Source organism: Lepisosteus oculatus, chromosome 14 (assembly GCF_040954835.1).
Source record: "Lepisosteus oculatus isolate fLepOcu1 chromosome 14, fLepOcu1.hap2, whole genome shotgun sequence".
Taxonomy (NCBI): domain Eukaryota; kingdom Metazoa; phylum Chordata; class Actinopteri; order Semionotiformes; family Lepisosteidae; genus Lepisosteus; species Lepisosteus oculatus.
Window position 1 is genome coordinate 26,745,731 of NC_090709.1, and position 21,383 is coordinate 26,767,113.

The window sequence follows — 21,383 nt, forward strand, 5'->3', positions numbered from 1 at the left end:
GAAGCAAGATTTGTATTTTATCTTTCAGAAGTTGTATGAATTTCTTGAAGTTCAGAAACAACTTGTTCCAGAAAAGAAATTAACACTTGCTTCAAAGTAAATCAAGATGTCGGTGTCTCTTGCTGTGTGTGCTCTTATCTGTCCATCTCTCTATCCTCTTCTCTCTGGCAGTCTGTGTAGAGTATCTGAAGGGGATGTAACACCACTTGGAAAAGAAAAAAATTCTCAGGAAAATTCTCAGGCAGAATAAAAAATCATTATTCTCTTCTCAGTCAGATTCACAGCTCAGACTCACACTCAGACAGGATCTCAACTCCGTACTGCTCTCTATCCTCACAATCCAGAACCAGAAGATATTCAGACAATCAGTGCTGCTACATGAACAATATCAGACAGAACAGCCTGGACTCATGTCACATTTCCCCCTTTTATCCTTCCTCCCAGCCCTCTTAGAGACATAAAAGAGCTCCTGGTTCTCCTCTCTGTGAACTGGGCTCAGGGGTCACTGATCTGGCAGTTGTGGGCTCTGTTCCAGGTCGAAAGCAAGAAGGATCTATTAACGCTTTCCAGGACTTCCAGCCCTTCAGTATTACTTTCTTTACTGTATGTCAGCCTCCCAAAATGTTTATAAATGTTTTATGAGTGTGGAATTATCTTATTATTTATATACAGTATTTATGTAATAAACACCAGTAGTGACACTATGATCGGTATATTGATTATTTGTAGCCGATGGTCCGATGGTCGTGTCTACAATAGTGACCATTTGACCAGTCTGTAGCTCTGAGCAGTGGGACTCAGATCACACAGAAGACCTGTCTGTGTGATTCCATACCAGCCCTGGGATTCAGCTACTCTCACAAATGTCTCACAGACCGTCTTATAAATTTACAATTAGATGAAGTCATGTAACAGTTTTACAGATAATTTAAATAATCAGACAGCAGTTTTGGCAGTGGATACATCTCCACATGGGGGAAAGAAACTGAAATATATGTGCTCACTGTAAAGTAGGAAGAGGTGGTCAGACAAGCAAAACAACTTTGCAGATAATGTGAAGTGACATTGTTTTGTGTCAATCAGCTCACAGATTTCGCTTCATGTGCCTTAAGCTGTGCAATTTGTATGGTTGTTGAATGAGATTGATTTCTTCACAAGCCCAGTCAATTGCCAGGTGGAGAGCTTGCCGACACACACCTTCATGAAGACTCTCTTTAAGATTTCATTGTCAAGTCGCCTCCTTTGCATACAATAGTAGCACCGACACTAAGAGAAAGGATGAGAAATAGCGTTTATCAAGCGATTGCAGTGTTTGTTTGACTGAGGATCCTTGTGTGCTGAACTGGCCTCTGGAGAAGTGTAGTGCAGTAAAACAGAAGGTTTGTGTCACTCAAGATTGTTACAGAACAGAACAATACAATTACAATACTTTTATGAGAGTAAATATTACTGGTGCATCACAGTTCTTATAATGGTGAAAACAGGAGCACCTTCTCTACATTTTTGACTGAAGTATTTAAATGGAAAGAAATACTATCACTATGCAATTCATAAATGCAATTGACCTCCTCTAAATGTTCTAGTTTGATGAAACAATGTATGGAATTAGGTGACAATATCGGAATTCATTCAAATGCACAGGATTAATTTTCAGCAACAAAAAAAGTGCTCGGAAATATTTTACAAGAATGAAACCTTACATTCACCTAAATAAACATTCACCATCTACATTAGCAGAGAACAGTAGGACAGAAGGTTAGTGTCACTGGACACTGCGTCAGAGAGGCCGATCTCTTCTCCCTCATTATGCAGGCTTACCCACTCATGATGAACTGTCCTCCAGCGAAACTCAGCTGCCATCATCGACTCAGACATGACGTTCATGTACATATTATACCTTAATATGGTACTGCGTTACAATAATTTGATCAAAACAACTGGTGAAAAAAAAGATAAAGACTTTGTCCAAAAAAGAAGCATTTATACCTTTCCTCTCCTACCAGCCATTACAAGTCACCTAGTTTTTAATTTAGAGGTGGATTAAAGCTCTAGTCTCTTTGGGGGTGTGAGTTGGAATCCCACTGCTGCCAAATATCTCCAACTATCTCAGTGTTAAGAAGCAAAAAACACACATTTGCTGCAGAAGTAACAGGAGAATTTGTGCCATTCAGCCTCATAGCGTGATGTCATTTTCTCATGCTCATTTTTAGATGCTTGTGATCGAATCTATGATTCTTATGAGTGTGCCCTCCATAAAGGTAGCACAGATATAATGTGCCAAGTTTTCAGAGAATCGCATTAAATACAGGTCAGAAGAAGGCGACAAAGTGTCCGCTAGGCAGTTCAGCTATTTCAACGGTGTTCTCTGTTGTTTAGGTCCAGAATGACACCCGTTACAACCAGGAAACACACAGTGTCAGGCATCAAAAAGACTTCCCAAAACCCTGATCCTCTCCTTGATCCGGTGATGGCATCCAGACATTTCCTGCAACAAAGCCAGGATACGGTCTTCAACAACACGAGTGAAAGGCTAATTCCCAACCTTTGCAATCCTTTGCAAAGAAGGACCGCATGTGCTCAGTGTTAAATGCGCTGTTCATTATTATTATTAATAATAATAATCTATACATTATATAGTGCCTTTAAAGGTGGCTTTTCAAAGTGCTTTACAGAATGAAACCAATAAAGTAAAAAAATACACAAGATAAGCAGGATGAGAATACACAGTTAGAGGAGACAATAGATGGTGGTATTAAATACAGTAGGAACAGAGGGGTAAAGAATAGTTCATTAAAGGCTCTTCTAAAGAAGAGGGTTTTGAGTCTGGATTTGAAGGAGTTTAGAGAAGGTGACTCTCTGATATCCTTGGGAATAAAGATCCAGAGCTTTGGTGCAAAACAGGAGAAGGCCCTGTCACCCATAGAGTGTAGATGGACTGGGGGACAGATAGGAGACCAGAATTAGAAGAGCAAGGTTGTGAGGTGGGGAGTAGGGCGATAACCCAGACAGGTACTGTGGTGTCAAGCCATGGAGAGCCTTATAGGTGAGCATGAGGATTTTGAAGTTGACAGGAAGCCAGTGCAAGGAGTCCAGGACAGGAGTAATGTGATCACAGTCCAGTGCTAATTTCTTTCTTGTGGCTGCTGGTTCATTTTCAACTGTGGACTCTTAAGAAGTCCTTTATTTGACTTGATCAACACTAATCCCTAGAGGATTTTGAAAGGTTGAATCAAAATGATACATGACTCTGGTGGGACTCAAACCCACAACCTTTGAATGACTTCATTCTATCAAAGCCTAGAAGTCCAATGCGCTCTCCATTGCGCCACAGAGCCAACCAATACAGCGCTATATAAAACAGCTACAGAAAGCTGTAACTCATGCTTCTCCCGTTGTCTTTAAATTAAGCTCCATAAATATTGACAATGAGTGGCCTGTTGTCTACGAATAGATACCACTGGGATTCACACCCAGGGTCTCCTGGTTTTTAGTGAGGCGGCTTAACCAGCTAAGCCATGGTGCCAAACCTGCTAAATGTTATCCACAACTTCAAACACCTGTGAGAAACGGGCAACTGCAGTGTTACGCCTGCTGGCTCAACAGATAATCCTTTTCGAAGTTTAAGGAGAGGATTTCTTTGTCAATTCAATTAAACATTTTAGAAATGCTGAACGATTGATGTGTTTCACGCGCAGAAATATTTTATCGTTACGTACTTTTTCTGTGCAGTTAGTTCTCCTTCAACTCCGCCCAACAACAGAGGTCGTTTTTAATACAGGAGTAAAGGCACATTGCACATCAGCAAAACATCCCGTACAGGTTTAGGGAGAGCGACATCAGTGATTGGAAGGTTGGAAGTTTCGGGTCACTTTTATATTATAGATTCAAGCAGCCCTGAATACCTTTTCAAGAAACATTTCAGAATCCCAGTCACGTCCAGTATGATTGCTACACAGGTCTACAGTATACAATCAGAATACTGTTTGTGCATTATATAAAACACACCGCCCAAAGCATTTCTAAAACAGGAATTACATGTTTCTGAATGGCCCTCCTTTATAAATAAAATAAAAGGTCTGAAGCCTGCTCCAAAGAAGCACTATATTCAGAGCTGACAAAGATGTGATAGGAAACATCTCGGAAAACGAAGATGCAGTCATTTCCACGCGTCGCACAACAAGAGCTGAACCCACCCGACTTTCTCCAAAAGAGTAAGGTGTAAGGAGTGTGGCTGGGTGGTCTAAGTGCTGGGTTTGTGCTCCATTTTCTTCACTGGGTTAGGTTTGAATCTTGCCGCTGCTAAGTGTTGGTGGGTTAAGACCTTCCTTCTATTGCGACGTCAATGGGTAAAAGCTTTGCTTGGCAGTCTGTCGAGAGACTGAACTAGGTGTTTCAAGATAGTCTTTGTCAGCTTAACATCAAGGCATAAAAAAGCATCAGCAATGCTCTTTGGTCCCTTCAGCATTGTGCAGGGAACAACATCTGCCGTGATCACTTTTGAGTCAGTGTGAATCGTAGTGTGCCGCAATTGTTTTTAAAATTGGTTCTGTAGTGTAAGAAAAACCGGCCGTTCAGGGACACCAAATATGTAACTGTAGTGGCTCTCTGAAGGCACCAGTTCTGTAGGGTTTGGGCATTTACTGAGACAATTATTAATTGTAGCAGTAAATCACAAAGTTGATTCTTTTGATGGCTTTAGAGTCCAACCATGCGACATAACTCAAACAACGCACACACACAGGTGCTAATACACGAGGATACATTTATTAATACATAGAATATGCATGTAAACCTAACAGATCTTATCGAGAGGGTTATCAAAATACAAAAGATATATATTCAATCAGTTACAAAGTGTTACACATATCAAGAGGACATACGTTCAGTATATCATTCATTAAGACTGTTTCGTAAAGTGAACTTGGTTACAACTTCTACATTAGATACTCAAAACAAGTACATAACTCTTAGGAATTAAATTGATATCAACTGGTTTGGATAACAATTGAATTCTCAAGCTGTAATGCAGTGAAGTTGAATACTCATCCAATTTCTGGGGATTCAGATCTTCTGCGGGCACAAAGAAACAGTTGCAGGCTGTTGCTGTCCAATCCGCGCTCTCTGGCTCGGTGCCAGGCTGTGCTGTGCGGCTTGTGACGGTGCACTGCTGATGCTCACTGTTGGCTTTAACTAGCAAAGTTTGTGCACAGGAGAAAAGATGACTGTGGGTCCCAGAAAGTCAGGAAGAGGACCGGTTCATTCCTGATGAAGAGCTAGTTCTGAATAGTGATTCAGCTGTCCACAGTTCCGACCTGTTCACGAGGCCTGCTGCTGGTTACTCTCTGGCAACCTCCACTCTAGACTCTAAGAACAAAGGAAAGTTCTGGCACTCGGACACACTGGCCGTTCCGTGGTTGTCCGGGCTGAGTCTCAGGATGGTCAGGAGGCACGCTGCGAGAATGTCCTGCCCTTGGGAGCCTTCTGCTCCTGGGCCGTCCTGCCCTGGAATTCTCCTTTGAATTCCCTTTAGAACAGTCCACAGAATCCTCTCCAGAATCTTACTGATCTCACTGAATCTCCCTGAATCTCTGTGTTGCCTGTTTTTACCTGGAGGAACTTCAGCTCGTTGATTGGCTGAAAGTTCCATGGGCATCAGAGTCCCATGTGGGTTACTCGGCCCTACCAGCCCCTGATTGGTTGATCAAGGTGAGATATGAGTCACTTACTCCTGACACTTAGGAATGCAGTCCAGATGTCCAACTGGCACTCCCTAGACAGATAGGCACCAATGGATGACCATTGATCATGATAGCCAGGCTTAGCTAAGTGCATCCCCCTTTGGGAGCTGTCCTTATCAGGAACCTTAAATCAGCCTGCATGAATAGTTTCTCTGTGGCTGCACCACAGAGATGAACAGAGAAATGGGGCCTCATTTGGGAAGGCTCAGAACACTTAATTCTTTCTTATTAATAAGCCTCGCCGCTACAGTAGGCATGGTGCATTTGTCTGTGAAACTTGAATGCTGTGCTTTTTCACGCAGAATCATTGGCAGGAGCAAAGCTTATTCAATCTTTGCGCACAGCGCTCTATCAGAAATACTTTGTCCAAGTTTTGAAGAGATTGTGGGATTCTCTGCACACGTTCACATCGCGTACCTCAAACAACACCACCATTCGATGGGAAATTGATTCTACTTCTTGCAGTTGTTCCTGTGGTTGCGATAGTTACAAAGTTGCACTTTCCTCCACCTTCTGCTATAGTATTCATTGGGTGAGCTTCATCAATTGGCTCAGAAAGGTCAACTGTGCTTCGGAAAAAACCAGCAGCAGTGTCTTTATTTTGTCGGTGAGTATGGCTGTCTTTTAAAGCACATGAAAAACACGAGTTTGTGGATTTCTCCAAATAGCAACGAATTCAGTTGTGCAGAGCTTTACTGCTTTCAGAGGGTCTTTTACCGACGTTGCTGTAGTAGAGAAGTGACATAATCACAAACGCAACCATTTGTGCTGGCTGTTTAACTAAGTATTAAGCTTTTTTAACTATCACATGATTTTAACTAATTTAACATAATCTCCAGAAGAGCACCTCGCACTGCTCACTGAGCTGATGTATGTGCCCATTTCTCAAAAAATTAAATATAATCTGAACTGATTTTTTTCTACTTTAAATGCTTTCCTACTCTTTTAATATTTCAGTTAAATCTTTTATTTTGAAGTACTTTCCATTGATATTAATCCTAGTCCCGATGAATGATTCTGGGACATGGTGCGTCTTGAATAATGTTCTTATAGGTTTCAGTTTGGAAAAGTGCGCTCTCCAGAAGCTACCGAAACCTCTAATGGTCACACAAAGCTTAATGCAATAGCAACGTTTGGGGTTGAAAAAGAATATAACTTGCTATGAATACAAACACTGTTCCAGGAGGCGTGTAAGGACTATTTTGGCTCAGATCACCTTACATTTCTACTCCATTAATATCGCTATTGAGTGCTAAAGGTAGGTCCTGGCAATAAAAAAAACAAGAAATCATGTAAGGGAAAAATGTATTTTTTTTCATGGAGAAAACCTGCACCAGGAAATGTTTTGTTTTGAAGAAGTGATTTAACATGATACATGACCTAATTTACTGGAGTAAATGCTCACACTGCAAGGTCTGCTTTACTACAAGAGAGAAGTAGAGTGAAAGATGTCATAATTTCACTGCGTTGTTCAAGAAAACATCTTTTTCTTTGAATTCTAAATCAATCAGAATTTCAAAGTGACACACAAACCCTTTGTCTGTATTAAAGAGATGATATTTTAAAACTGATAAAAATGTAGAAAACACGTTTCTCACTTAGAAATTTAGGATGGGATTATTACTATTACTAGTAATTACTAGTTGCAGTGCTGAACTCACCATGGTGAAATTCAGTTACATGATTGGCCAGTGGTTTCATGGATAACGCGTCTGATTTTGCATCATGAGATTGGAGGTTCGACTTCTACTTCTACCGGGTTCGTGTGTTTTTAAATCAGGCTACTCAGAAATAGATGTCCATTATGTGAATGAACCGCACCTGAAAGCAAACGTTGGTCGGGTTTCCTTCTTTCCAGCATGAAATAGTAAATCGTTACAAAAGCACCAGCTAATGTCCAATTAGCATTAGTCATTTTAATTAACATGAATATACTGTAAGGTCTTGGTACATGGGATTGGATTTCATCCACAATTTAAAAAAGGGCAAATTATATTTATAGGCTTCAGACACATTTTAATACAAAAGTGACCTAAAACTCTGTAACTTTCAGGTTAGTTTGAACCTGTAATGAAAAAGGGGCCTGAAACTTCCATTCTGTGATGTAACTGTCTCTAAAGTCGGACGTGATGTTTCACGGATGTGCAGTGTGCCTTTTCTCTTGTCATGTTCAAAATGACTTGCTGTGTAATTTCCTGAATGCGTGTCCTGTACTGCTCTGTTATTTCATTTAGATTATCTATGTGGTGTACAGATAAAACCAAACTGCAAGGTCTAATTCCTGGGTTCGGCACCAGCTGAACCTGAACATACATCATCCGATCTCAACATGATTTGAACACACAACCTTTTGATGTGGTATCAGATGCACTACCATCACACCACTCCCCATAAGTGCTTTTAATTCCCCCAAGGAGAAAAATATTTTTTTTTCATTCTCTCCTGTGAGAAGCGCCGCTCTTCCAACGAGGGTCTCTTCTTCCCAGACCACAGATTATTTTTCCTGTCCGGCTCTCACACAGAGAGCAGACACACTGTCTCCACTAATGTGTTTACTACATCTATAGATCTGACCCCCTTACAGCCCTGATATTCCTGGACAGGATCCCATATTGAGCAGTATTTCTCACGTTCTGAACTTACAGTGTGTACACAATATACTTTATACACAAAGTAAGTGTTTTCGTAACTCTTGGACGTTTTGTCAAAATGTTACTGGCATGCCAAAATTGCCCCCTCAACTGAACAGTCCCACCCCCCTCAGTTTTGGATAAAAGGTTTGGATAAAAAGTTTTTGAACACTTTCACTTACTTAACTTGAGCCGTAAAAAATAGTTGTACTTTGTCAATGGTCAGATAACTACACTAACCCCGAATTCACAGTTACTACATCAGACTGTTTGATGTGCAGGAGGGCTATCTGTCCAGGAACAGCACGTTACATAGTGTCTATGTTTTGGGGTGTCAACATTATTATGACCTTATTTGCTCAGGTGGACCAATGCCTTGCAGTAGTTTATCCTTATACTTACAATCGTTATATAACTAGGACTGTAGTTATAGAAGTTTGTACTTTCTGTTGGTTTTACAATGATTTCTTAATGATTCAGAACCTCGTTACCGTTGATGTTGTTGCAAAAATGAACACATATGGTTGATGCTCCAGGCAAAAATAATCACGTGAGTTCTGATGAACGTGGAACTGTTCTTCATCACTAAATACCAGATTGCTTGTCGTTATCTTCTAACATGAAATACTAATCAGTGGCATGCTTGCGAGAATTCACTTGGATGGTTGCAATGGCTCCGTTTAAACCGAAATATCACTACCCCCCTCAGGATTTCAGACCCCCCCTACAGATCATTCCCCTGGTGCCAGTCCTGGGTATAATGATGAACATAGCTGCCTTGCAAGCAGTGAATCTGGGTGTGATTCCCACCTGACCCATCAACAAACCTTTTCCAATGAATCTTTGATCAATTTAAAAAAGTCTTGAAGCTGGTAGGCTAGGGAAGAAGCACTGTTTGAGTGCACTGAGGAAAATGTGCTACTGTGCTGTGCTGCTCCAGTAGCGCAATTGGTCAGGTTGTGGTGCTTTTATAGTGGAGTTATACCGAGGTTGTGAGCTCAATCATCACGTGGAGTAGGTTCCGTTTTCAGCTGCAGAAACGTGCTGTTGAATTTATGTCGGTTCTTGTGTTACTTTTTCCTCTCGATGGAGCTGTATTAATGCAGGCACACCTGCTTCCATGTCAAGTTATTTTATCGTTGCTTACAAACCAACACACTGCAGACACCTCTGATATTGTCACTGCTTGTGGGCCACGTGTTCCTGCTGTCAGCCTACCATGATCATACACCTATAGAAATATTACTGCTGTAGTACAGGAGCGAAGAAACAAAACGAAAGCACACCAAGTTTAAAAAGGTCAGAATGTGTCAAAGCCCTTCCTCGAGGAGAATGGGGTTCAAACCTACTTGTGCAGAGTATCATGTATTAAGAGGAGATTGCCTTAACCACTAGGCCACCTCCATACACACTTCAGCCCCCTCCGGACATGAGTTGCCTCTTTCCCCATACTCAAGGGTAATTTTCCTCTTCCACCTACAATTTCAACATTTACCTTGTGAGATGTCAAACCACAGAGCCTGTGCTGCACTTCAGTGTTAGCTGTAGTGGACACCCCATTGAACATAAAAAGCATATTGAATTCCTTGGACATAAGCCATTTCTCGTCACTTGCTCAGCGAGCAGGCTCAGCGCACACTGAATGCAGGTGTCTCAGAGCAATTGAGATGTGTCCAAGTGGCTGTAAAAGGGATATCTGATGCCAGTGCCATGGCTTAGTTCTCCGACGGCAGGCGTAGCGGCGCGCCGGTTGGAGTATTCTCGGTCGCATTTAATGGCAACGTCATGGCAACGTCAGCTCAAACCACCAAATGGAGACAGGCGTGCTGACAAGCTGACCCTGCTGATGCGGGATTAACACTAGGATGAGAGAATGCTGTGGCTTAGTTGGTTAAAGTGCCTGCCTAGTAAACAGGAGATCCTGGGGTTGAGTCTCAGTGGTGCCTGTCTTGCCACACAGTTTATCATTATGGAAAGCAACATGCTTCTACATTTAATTTAATGGAAGTGTTCATTTAATTTTTGGAACAACTTGTTTTTAAAAAAATCCATACAAATTGCGAAAGATAAAATACTCATCTGTTTTGTCAGTGCAGAGGAATTACTGCCAGCTGGCAAGGAAACAAAAACGATTTTTTTGTCTTTAGCCAAAAACCTGTGAATGTAGAAAAAAGGTGATGTGCGTTAGTTTTTATGGCACGGTCAGTCTGCATATCCTTCAGTTAAACATAACGTTGGTAAATCAAAAGTCCCCAGAGACGCATTTCAAATTAATCGGACCTCAACACCGTCTCCCCTAAATGTGATGGGGTTTCTTTGGATGTCCTTAAGCATCCTGATAGTTGCAGAGATTTCAAACTTTTGGCTAAAGTCAAACTACAAGAAGTTAATAGTTGAGCGCCTAAGTCAATATCACTGGGAATGTGACTATGTAAACTTAAATAGTATTTAAAATATTGCAATTTTGTTGTAGTTTAAAAAGATATTTTAGCTGGGGATCCTCAAAAATGATGAGGGTAGAAAAGAGAACTATTCGACACCATCAGGAGTGCTTAACGTGTGATAAAAGTGTTTTTTAATCACAAAGTGAAAATAGTGAATTTGTCTTTCACTTAGATGTTCATCAAAAGCTCATTAAACAATGAAGGAGAGGCTCGTGTTCCAAATTCAATTCGTGTCTCATTATCTTGCTTTGATTTTTAAAATGTACACTGTTGACTATACACTCTTCCTAACACGATTAAAGAGCCAAGTTTAGTTCAGAGGTAAAGCATCTCATGCATCGTATGAAGCTCTGTTTTCTATCACCAGCGTCTCCACTCTGATTTCTTTTTAAGCGTGATATCTTTTCTGTGATTTCTTTCGTTTGAATGCCCTCATGTGTGAATTTCAGCACAACACATAAACTCGTTTGTCTGTTTTAAAGAGATGCAATTTTTAAAACAGACAAAATGAAAGACTTATTAACTAAATACACATAGAAAACGTGCACCTAATTGAGAAAATTTGGACTGGGGTGATGTATTATTGTAGCGGCGCAAGCTCACAGTGGTGCACTTGAGGAATGCGGTACAAGGGCCAGTGGCGTATTGGATAACGCATCTGATTATGGATCAGGAGACTTTAGGATCATAATGCTCTTAAACCCAGTACCATAACCGTAGTGTGTTCAGTCCTACACAACCTTTCTATCGACTGAATAAGCCTCCTGTTCCATCTCCATCTTCTTCCCACACATTCCGGCTATTTCAGCACCATTATTGTTGGACCACAGTCACAGATACGTAAGGGACACTATTCTGAAGAACCGTCTTAAATAAATAACGTTGCAAAAGGTAACAATAATGTTTTCTTAACGTAACCTTACATTTGGGCGTACAATACAATTTTCTGTACCCTCAAATAAAACAAAATCTTACTGCTTTCTCCTGAGAAACACAAGTGTAGTGTTAAATCACAATAAATAATACAACAAATATACTAAACTAACACCCAGATGTGACAACACACAGCTATGACAGAACACATTGAAGACTTAAAAGCCCTTTAAATTTTTATTTCCTTAATTTCCATTCTCTTCCCTCCCCAGGATAACTGAAAACTAACTATAATAAAGACTGTATATGCATTACTTGTAATACAGCTACTAATAAAAATATACATGGAACATATACATAATTATTAATAAATAACACTTTTATTAGTAAATACGTGTAATGATAACATTCATTGTGAATATTTGTGGTGTCTGGAAAGCAATTTTAGTTAAATATAATAATAATTTTCAAGCAAGTGGTGCATAAGCTTGTTACTTAATGAGTACATTATTTCCATTACATTCAAGACAGTTCTAATGTGATCGATTGTTCTGCTTAGTCCGCTACTGAGTAGCTTAAAACCTATGAAGAGGTGGTTTAAGCTAGACTCCTAATGCAGTAACATCTAACGGGCAGCAGCTGTTATTTTAGGTTTGTTGCAATTGAGAACAGGTTTAGTACAGAACTGCTGACAAATTTCAGTGGAGTTTATTGTATATAAGTTTATTGCAATTGACCCATTGTAGCTACCAATCAGCAGCAAGGAAAAACAAACTTCACTTGTGCCTTTTAAAAAAAGGGAAACAGAGTAGTAGTTTATGTGGTAATTTCAGGTACAATGTAAGAACTAAAGTTATCTACTCCCATAGTAATGCGTGGGGTCCTATAAATAGAAAAAAACAATTTTAACCCGAAAACACAACAAACACAAAACAAGAAGTCTTCCAGGAACCTAGGTAAATCCCTGTAGTAGTCTAACAACTACAAAAAAAAAAAAACAAATGCAACAACTTCAAAAGAAAAAGAACATTAAAAACAAATCTGGGGAACAACAAAAACACAGAGTCTAATTCGAGAGCTTTTTCAAGTCTTCAGTGCTCCTCTCGTCTCAGTAGACCTCTCTCATATATTTGTGTACAGGTCAGCTGGAGGTACACAGCTGATGGTAATTTAAGTAGGGAGCTGCGTCAGAATGCATGGGCTTCAAAGGAAAAAGTCAAGGTTTATTCCATGCTGAAAAGAGAAGGAAACACAATGTTTCAGCTGTGGAGCCTTATTTGATTGTGACTCGAAGTAAACCTTTACTTCTTCGTTTGATGTTAATTTATCTCCATCAGATACCTAATAATATCTAAACTTGACAGTTGCTTTCAGTAGCTAAAGACGCTGCTCCAGGTGAGGCTCGAACTCACAACCTCGGCATAACTTCGCTGTGCACTGCTGTATAAGTACCGCGCGCTGACCGATTGCGCCACTGGAGCTGTGCAAAGTGTGCTCCTCATACAGACTGACGCTGCAGAAACACAGGGTGAAAACGGTTTCGGTTGTGGATCCATCTATACATGGGGAACACTGAAATAGCAAGGAGAATACAAGAAAAGAAACTGAAAGAATTGTGCTAACAGCAAAGGGGGACGGAGGGAGGTGGTCGGACAAGTAAATCAGCCTGGTAGATTGTTTGTAGCGACATTTTTGAGTCAATCGGCACACTGATTTCTCTTCATGTGCCTTGAACTGTGCAGTTTGTATTTTCGTTGTAGATAGGTTTCTTCAGAAGTCCAGTAAATTGACAATAATGGAGAACTAGCTGACGCACCCCGTCGTGAAGACCCTCTGTAAGGTGATTACACGTTTCATTTTCAAGTCGCCTCCTTTACACTCAATTGCTTCCTCGACACTGAGAGAACATGAGAAATGGCTTCAATTTCAATGTGAAGCGCAGTTCAGGCTCGATGGCTTCACATCTCCAATCAATCAAATAAAATTGCAGTGAAGCGATCTAAATAAGACTCTGAAGTACTGGGAAAGATGATTATTTTGAGCGTGCCTCCCAGGGTCTGCTACGAGGCTGAAGTTGGCTTCTTATTCGCCAGCTTCTTATGCTTGTTTTTCGTTCCACCTTAAATGCTGCTGCTGTGATGTTATGTCGCCTTTCGCCTGTAGATGGCTCTCTTCGATCAGTACTAATCCGGCTGGAAAACTGTAGACATCTTCACTGAAAGGGAATATCCAAATAGCGACTGTCCAAACTATATTTTTGTATGGAATATATTTCAGAAAATCGCAAACCAATTTTAAAAACTCACCATAACACGGACTTACACTGGGAAAAAGTGATTGCACTTTCTGCTTATTTCTACGGCCTCCCCCCTGATTATGAAAATGTCTCACAGTTCTGACACTGATGTGTGAAAGACAATGTAACAGACTATCAAAATCCTGAAGTACAAACAATTTTAATGCACCAGTTTTTTAAATATGACCCTCTGATCTTGGCATGTCAGAATACATCGGGAAAAAATATGGCACGAATTGCAATGTCACGTATTGTTGAGAATATCACTGACCTTGCCGATATTTGCAGGGGATACGAATGTTTTGCACATGTTGAACTACAACATGTAAAAATTGAGCTCCTTAGTCAATATCACTGGGAATGTCCAATAATGACGTACATCAGTAGCCTCAAAGAAACTTAGACTCACACATGGAGTTTTATCTTTGTATGGAGATTGGGAGAATTAATTTATACTCTCGTTGCTCATTAGCTAAATTATTTTAAAAATATGACACAGATTTGTTTGAGAAACTTGTAATTGCCTTAAAGAGAGTCTTCTTGAAGATGTGCACCAGCTAGCTCTCCACTGTCAATTGACAGGACTTGAGAAGAAACTGTTCTCATACAACCAACATACAAATTACACATCTTAAGGAACATGAAGAGAAATCCGTGTACTAAATAACATAAAACTGTCGCTGCAAATTATCACCAAGCTGTTTTATGTATCTGACCACCTCTTTCCTACTTTGCAGCGAGCACAATTCTTTCTGTTTCTTCATTGCTATTTTACTGTCTCTTTCCCCCATGCGGAGATGGATCCACAGCCGAAACTTTAGGTCGGTTCCTGTTACTCTGTCCGATTGAAAGAGCTGTATGAAAGGCACTCCCATCTCTGCAGGAAAGTTATTGCTGCTCTCAACACAATATACTGCAGCCAAATGTGATAGCGATACTGTCACTGCCTGTGGGCCATGTGTTCCTGCTGTCAGTCTATTATGTCATGTTCATCCACACCCAGAAACATTACTGCTGTAGCACAAGAGTTATAGGTGCAGTTGATAGAGCATGAATCTCTTAATCTCAGAACTGTGGGTTCAGTCCACACATTGGGTCCCTCTGTGTCAGTTTGATCCCCCAAATCCTCCTAGCATGACCTGATGGTGTAACAGTGATACCCAGTACCCAGCGTAATTCAGCTTTCTTTCCACTTGATTCAGATTTTGATCTGAAATCATCGGCCGAACAAAAGTTTGTCTAAATCGAGGGAGATCTGCTCTCAATCAAGTATTAAACACTTCAGCATTTACTGTTTGAATACCGCACTTTGTCAAAACACTGCAGCTTCTTAAGCTAATAAGTAACGGTTTTTGAGCATGCATTGTATTGTTAATGCTTATATTAAAAAAGCATAAATTCACATAATGGAATTTTGACGGAACAAAGTAGTCCAGCCCCTTTACAACATTACATACCCACTGATTAAAGCTTAAAACTACAGTAGCAGGAGTAATAATAATGGCAAGAACATGTTTGGAGTTCGGCATTTCATTTATTCTGCGGAAACATCGTATCGGAATGAACTGCCCGAGATAAAAGAGTAATTGCAGCTTCAGATCATATTTTCCAGAGCATTGCATTGTTCTGTTCATGCTGACTACACGCTTTAAATTTGTAATTTACTGCAAGCGTTGCTTTTCCAGATTTTTCTGAAATTCCTCGCATTTGACTTGACTTGAACTTTATTGCCATATGTAACCGGTGCTGGTACAATGGAATTCTTACTTACAGAAAGTCTCTCGATTGTAAAACAAGTGTAAAAAAAACAAAACAAAGTGCAAACAGTGCATCAAGACAATGTACAAACAAACAATAGACAATGTGCAAGTAAACATGCAGACAGTTTGAATATAAACAATACAGACGTGTAAACAATGACTGGAGACGTACAATAAATAAATTAAAATGAGGTAGATGGTGATGGTGTAGGTGTGGTCCGAGGGGGATGGCTAAATGTGTTCGCCAGTCTCACTGCTTGTGGATAAAAGCTATTGAAGAATCTAGTGGTAAGTGTCCGTATGCTCTTATATCTCTTGCCTGAGGGCAGTGGGGTGAAGAGCTCATGCCCGGGGTGGTGACTGTCCTCTGTGATGGCCAGAATTCTACCACGGCAGCCGTCCTCATAGAGCTGTTTAATCTTGGTGAGACCGCAGCCGATGATCTTCTGGGCCATATTTACCATTCTCTGCAGTGCCTTTCTTTCTCGCGAAGAGGTGTTGCCATACCACACGTTGATCCCGTTGGTGAGGACGCTCTCGATAGTGCAGCGGTAGAAGTTCACCAACACATGTATTGGCATCCCCCATCGCTTGAGGCACCTCAAGAAATAAAGGAGCTGCTGAGCCTTCTTCATGATAGAGTCAGTGTTCACAGTCCAGGTTAGATCTTTAGAGATGTGAATTCCCAAAAACCTAAAGCTGGTGACTGTTTCCACTTCCGTTCCATCAATACTGAGTGGGCTGTGAGTGTGTGGCCTGTGTCTCCGAAAGTCCACTATTAGCTCTTTCGTTTTCTTTATGTTCAAGTCCAGGTTATTGCTATGACACCACCGAAGCAGCTGTACAACTTCATCCCTGTAAGTGGACTCGTCATCATCACTGATCAGTCCTATTATAGTGGTGTCATCGGCAAACTTAATGATGTGGTTGTTGCTGTGTCTTGCTGTGCAGTCGTGAGTAAATAGGGAGTACAACCTTGGACTCAGACAGCAGCCTTGTGGGGTTCCAGTGCTCAGGGTGAGTGGTGTTGATGTTTTATTGCCTATCCGCACCACCTGTGGTCTCTCGATAAGAAAGTCCAGCAGCCAGTTGCAGACAGAGTTGCACAGACCTAATCCCCTGAGCTTTGTCACCAGTTGACTGGGTATGATGGAATTGAATGCTGCACTGTAGTCCAAAAACAGCATTCTCACATACGTGTTCTTAGTGTCCAGGTGTTCCAAGGCTGTATGCAGAGCCAGGGAGACAGCATCATCCACTGATCTGTTGCTCTGGTAGGCGAACTGCAGGGGGTCCAGGGACTCTGTGATGGAGGAGTTGATGTGTGACAACACCAGCTTCTCCAGGCATTTTATCACCACAGATGTTAATGCTACTGGGCGGTAATTATTCAGGCATGCCACTTTTGTCTTTTTGGGGGTTGGAACAATAGTGTTTTTTTTAAAGCAGAGCCAGCACTAAAATATTTCATTCCCGTCGCTGAATACATCGTGGAAACGGTATTTGCAACGGAATGCTGTCACACATGAAACCTTTTTGTTTTTCGGTTCTGAAGTTTGAAAATGAAAATAAAACGGGGGTCACCTCATAGGCTTGAAAGAAGTCCAAGCAGCATAAAAACCCGCGAATTCTCACAAATTGTGTTGCATTGTGCTGCACCTTTCTTCTGCTGCTTTTTTAAATCAGCCTTAAACATTTGAATGCATACCTTACTGCTGCTAATCACATTCACATGTTTACGAAGCTTTTTTCTGTCCGTTATGTTTTTGCTAAGCAGTTTCTCCATTTTCCTCGTACTGTGATTGTGAGCGAGCACAACAACACTGAAACAGTGTAAAGACAGATAAAAAAGTCAGGGTAAAACGCCTGACTGTCGGGAGTGGGATTTGAACCCGTGCCTCTATTTGGAGAGCGAAACACAAAGCTTAAAAGACACGAAGCTGTGAATTTGCTGTTTTAAACCGCTTGGCTATCCTGAAAAATGTGTGCTGATTGTACCAGTCACATCCGATTTTCCGTAACTTTAGAACGATTGATATGACTGGACGAACACAATTTATGGCGTTTAGCATGACATGGAAAATGGTACCGGAGCATTCGGGTCCGGACTACCAGACTCAGAAACAGTTTTTACCCCCGCACTATCAAACTATTAAACTCCCAGCCTCTCTCACTCTCTCCTCACCTCTCACGTATGATCTGAACCTCACGGTGCCTTCTTTCTTACCAAAAACCCAAACACACATTGAAAATCTACCTCTACCATACATGTCAAAAGCTCACTCCCCATCATTTCTATCCCTTTATTTCATTCTTTTGATGCATATTTTTGCACATAACCTGTTACCTTTTTGTTGTTTTGCACACTGCCTGTTGTTGTTTTTTGCACATCGGCTGTTGTCTCTTTCTTTTGTTATACAATTGTATTGTTGTTGTGATTTTTTCTTTGTACTACTTATGTCCGAGAGCTAGCTAAATACCATTTCGTTATTCCATATACCTGCGTATGAGTATAATGACAATAAACTTGAACTTTTAACTTGAATTTGAACTTGAACTTGACATAGTCTTGCAGGCAGTATATTATTTTATCGTTTACTCGTATAAAAAAACATGGTCTTCTCGTTCCTAAGTCAGATTTTTAGTGCTTTCGAACGTTACTTCCAACCTGGACTGACAGCTCACCAGATCTGTTTGTGATCAGACCATGGAGTCTGGGGCTGTACCAAGCGCACGTTCCTTCCCAATGCTGAGGCGATCATTCAGAAGATGGGTGTGAAGAGAGATAAGCTTTGTCGACTAAAAAACAAGGCAGGATATGCACGAATACTAATCACTGGCGACAGTTATGCTCTCTTACTATTGAGATCCCTACATTGCAAGTTTTTTTAAGACTTTGAAACTAACGGAAAGCGGTGACAAATGAAACAGGCACAGGTGGGGCTTGAACCCACGCTCTTCAGTTTACGAGGCCAACACCTTACCACTTGGCCAACGCGCCTTTGAGTAAGCATGGGAATAAGGTTGTTCAAATTATTTTTTTCTGAATCTGGTTTACATCGCCTGGATGCAGCAACAACAATAAAAGGTATACTTGTCCTTAAACTCGGACGTGATGTTCTGCAGACATGTGCACAATGTCCTGTTTTCTTGCAGTGTAGACATTTTGCTGTTCACGCTCCGCATTCATCTGCTTTGTGCGTTGTTAGTCCGCACCTGTAACATGTAATGTTAGCCGTCCCCTCTTCTTCTGTTTCTCTAGCATGACTGTGTCCTGCTGCTCGGCTTTTGTTTGTAAAGTTTGAGCGAGCGCCCCGTTCAGTGTCACTTTGTCACTGTGGTCAGAAAGCATTCTTGATTCTGCTTGAGCTGCTTCATGAATTCTAGCGACTGTAAGAGCTCTTTCTATAGTCAGCCCTTCCTCCTGCAGCAATTTATAGTCTCTTATGTGCACATTTTTCCACAAGTTGATCTCTTAACATGTCAGTTTCCAATACTCCAAAGTCACAAGATTTAGCCAATTCTCTTAGTGCAGTCACAAAAGCATCAACAGATTCGTCCTGAGACTAAGTTCTCTGCCTAAATTTATGCCGTTCCAAAACCACATTTCTCCGCGGTGTAAAGTAAGCGTCTAAGGCAGCTACAGTCTGTTCATATGTACCTTTTTCTCCAGGGAGATTGGCGAAAATCCGCTGCACGGGAGCCCCGATACAGTGCAGTAATGTAGCACGTCTCACGGCATCCTGAGCTTCTGTAGATCCACCGGCTATTTAAAAAAAATCTGTACGACTCCATCCATATCTTGTATTCCGTATACAAATCCGGAGCTACGAGGTTCAGTAGAAGCGGTGAAAAAAGCCGGGCATAAGCAAAGCTTCTCGGCGCGGCTGCCATATCTTCCAATGGGCAAGCTAAACGAACAGTCAGAAAATTCAAAAGTTCGTTTCTACCAGCAAGAGAACTAAAATCTGCAGTGTTCTGCTCGCTTTGAGTCCGTCAAGCACTCATCTCTCGTCGCCATAAATGTTGTGTATCTTAATAAAGAGACGTTTTAATATTATTTTAACTATTTTGTTAACTACACAGATCATGCCCTTACACCTTATATTCCTGCTTTCTACTCTCGTTCTGTTGTCTCGCGATGTCTACTCACTAAACTACATTTAGCATGACTTCTTGTTGCAGTTGAGCTCAAAGCTGGAGATGATCTCCATATTCTACCGCACTAACTAGTCCGAAACGTAGTACACAGTACACACTTTTTAAGTGAAGTCAGGTTGTTAAAAAATTAAACCAGCGCCCTGTCACAGAAACGTACCCCAGTCTCCCGCGCAACAAGCGGGGGTACTCAGCACTATACTGTACTAACGAGGAGCGCTTGTCTGCAGCTGAGCGTCAGCTCTGTTTACTGTCGGCAGTCATTTCCTCATTTCCAAAGACTTTTTCACCTGCTCTCAACTTTTAAAGACGGTCATAAACGCTCAAGAAGTAATTAATGTCAGTTGGAAGTCTGTTTCTGTTGTCTCAGCTCTTGATAAAGACAAGCCGTGCATGGGAGACTCCCTCCCTGAGGACGTTTGCCGTCACCCTGCGAGGGAGAAGAGCCATCAATCACCAAAGCAACCACTGAGACAGTTAACATTAAACACGTGAAATGCGAGATGTTGTGTTTTTTTCCCCCGCTTAAGGCTTCTATCGTTTCTACTCTAACGAGAAAGACCTCTTTATTAGAAGTGAGATTTTAACAAACGTCTCCAGGGGTAACTGCGACCTGAACGCAACGGCATCTTGCCTGTGGTACTTATAATGAAGTATATATTTTATTTCTTTCTACTCGTTGATAAGAAAAAAAGTGAAATCATGTAATTAGGGATATGTCTTTTTTTCATGGGGAAAACTAGCCCGAGCAAATGTAAAGTTTAGAGCAGCGCTCAATAAAAATGATCAGAACCCGAAAGCGCTTCTTATGCGGATCAGTATATTCCGATACCACTGGTTCTGCAGAAGAAATAAGAAAAGCCGAACTCAAAGCAGAAACGTGTTGCCATTACGGGTACTCTGTCTGCAGCTGCTTTAAGATCTACTCACACCGCGATGCCATTAAGGCTACCTAGTTAAAAAAAAAAACATCGTCACCTTTTTGAACGTGATTATTAGACACCCGTTAAATCTCAACCGAGGTTTCTTGAGAGATCGTTCAGCGAGCGAGTAATAAAAAACTACTTCGCTTCCAACCTCTGCTGTCACTGTAAACTCGGACGTGATGTTCTGCAGATGTGCAGTGTGCCTTTCCTCTTGTCGTATTCAAGAGTACTCACTGTGTGAGCCTCTCACTGTGTGTCCTGTACTCTACTGTGATTTAATTTAGATAATGACGTGGAGTAGAGTGACAAGATCTACTTGAATATTTTCGGTTTGTGAAATGAAACACTAAATACACTACTGTAAATACAAGTAATGGACATTTAAAATAACCACAGTACAGCTAGAAGAGTGAAAGATAAAAGACTATTTAGAATGACATTCACAATAGACTTAAGAACAGCACATCCGCCCGAACAGGGACTTGAACCCTGGGCCCTCAGATTAAAAGTCTGATGCTCTACCGACTGAGCTATCCGGGCTCTGAAAGAAAGTCAACA

The 21,383-nt window shown here is 41.1% G+C and overlaps 3 non-coding genes across 3 annotated transcripts; all 3 read right to left on the reverse strand.

Annotated features, from left to right (window-relative positions):
* Positions 1–3,242: 3,242 nt before the first annotated feature.
* Positions 3,243–3,335, reverse strand: trnar-ucu (transfer RNA arginine (anticodon UCU)). The gene is made up of 2 exons: positions 3,299–3,335; positions 3,243–3,278 (listed from the first exon to the last, which is right to left on the reverse strand). It is a non-coding gene; the product is annotated as a tRNA-Arg (tRNA).
* Positions 3,336–13,072: 9,737 nt separating this feature from the next.
* Positions 13,073–13,166, reverse strand: trnai-uau (transfer RNA isoleucine (anticodon UAU)). The gene is made up of 2 exons: positions 13,129–13,166; positions 13,073–13,108 (listed from the first exon to the last, which is right to left on the reverse strand). It is a non-coding gene; the product is annotated as a tRNA-Ile (tRNA).
* Positions 13,167–21,292: 8,126 nt separating this feature from the next.
* Positions 21,293–21,365, reverse strand: trnak-uuu (transfer RNA lysine (anticodon UUU)). The gene has a single exon. It is a non-coding gene; the product is annotated as a tRNA-Lys (tRNA).
* Between the last annotated feature and the right edge of the window lie 18 nt (positions 21,366–21,383).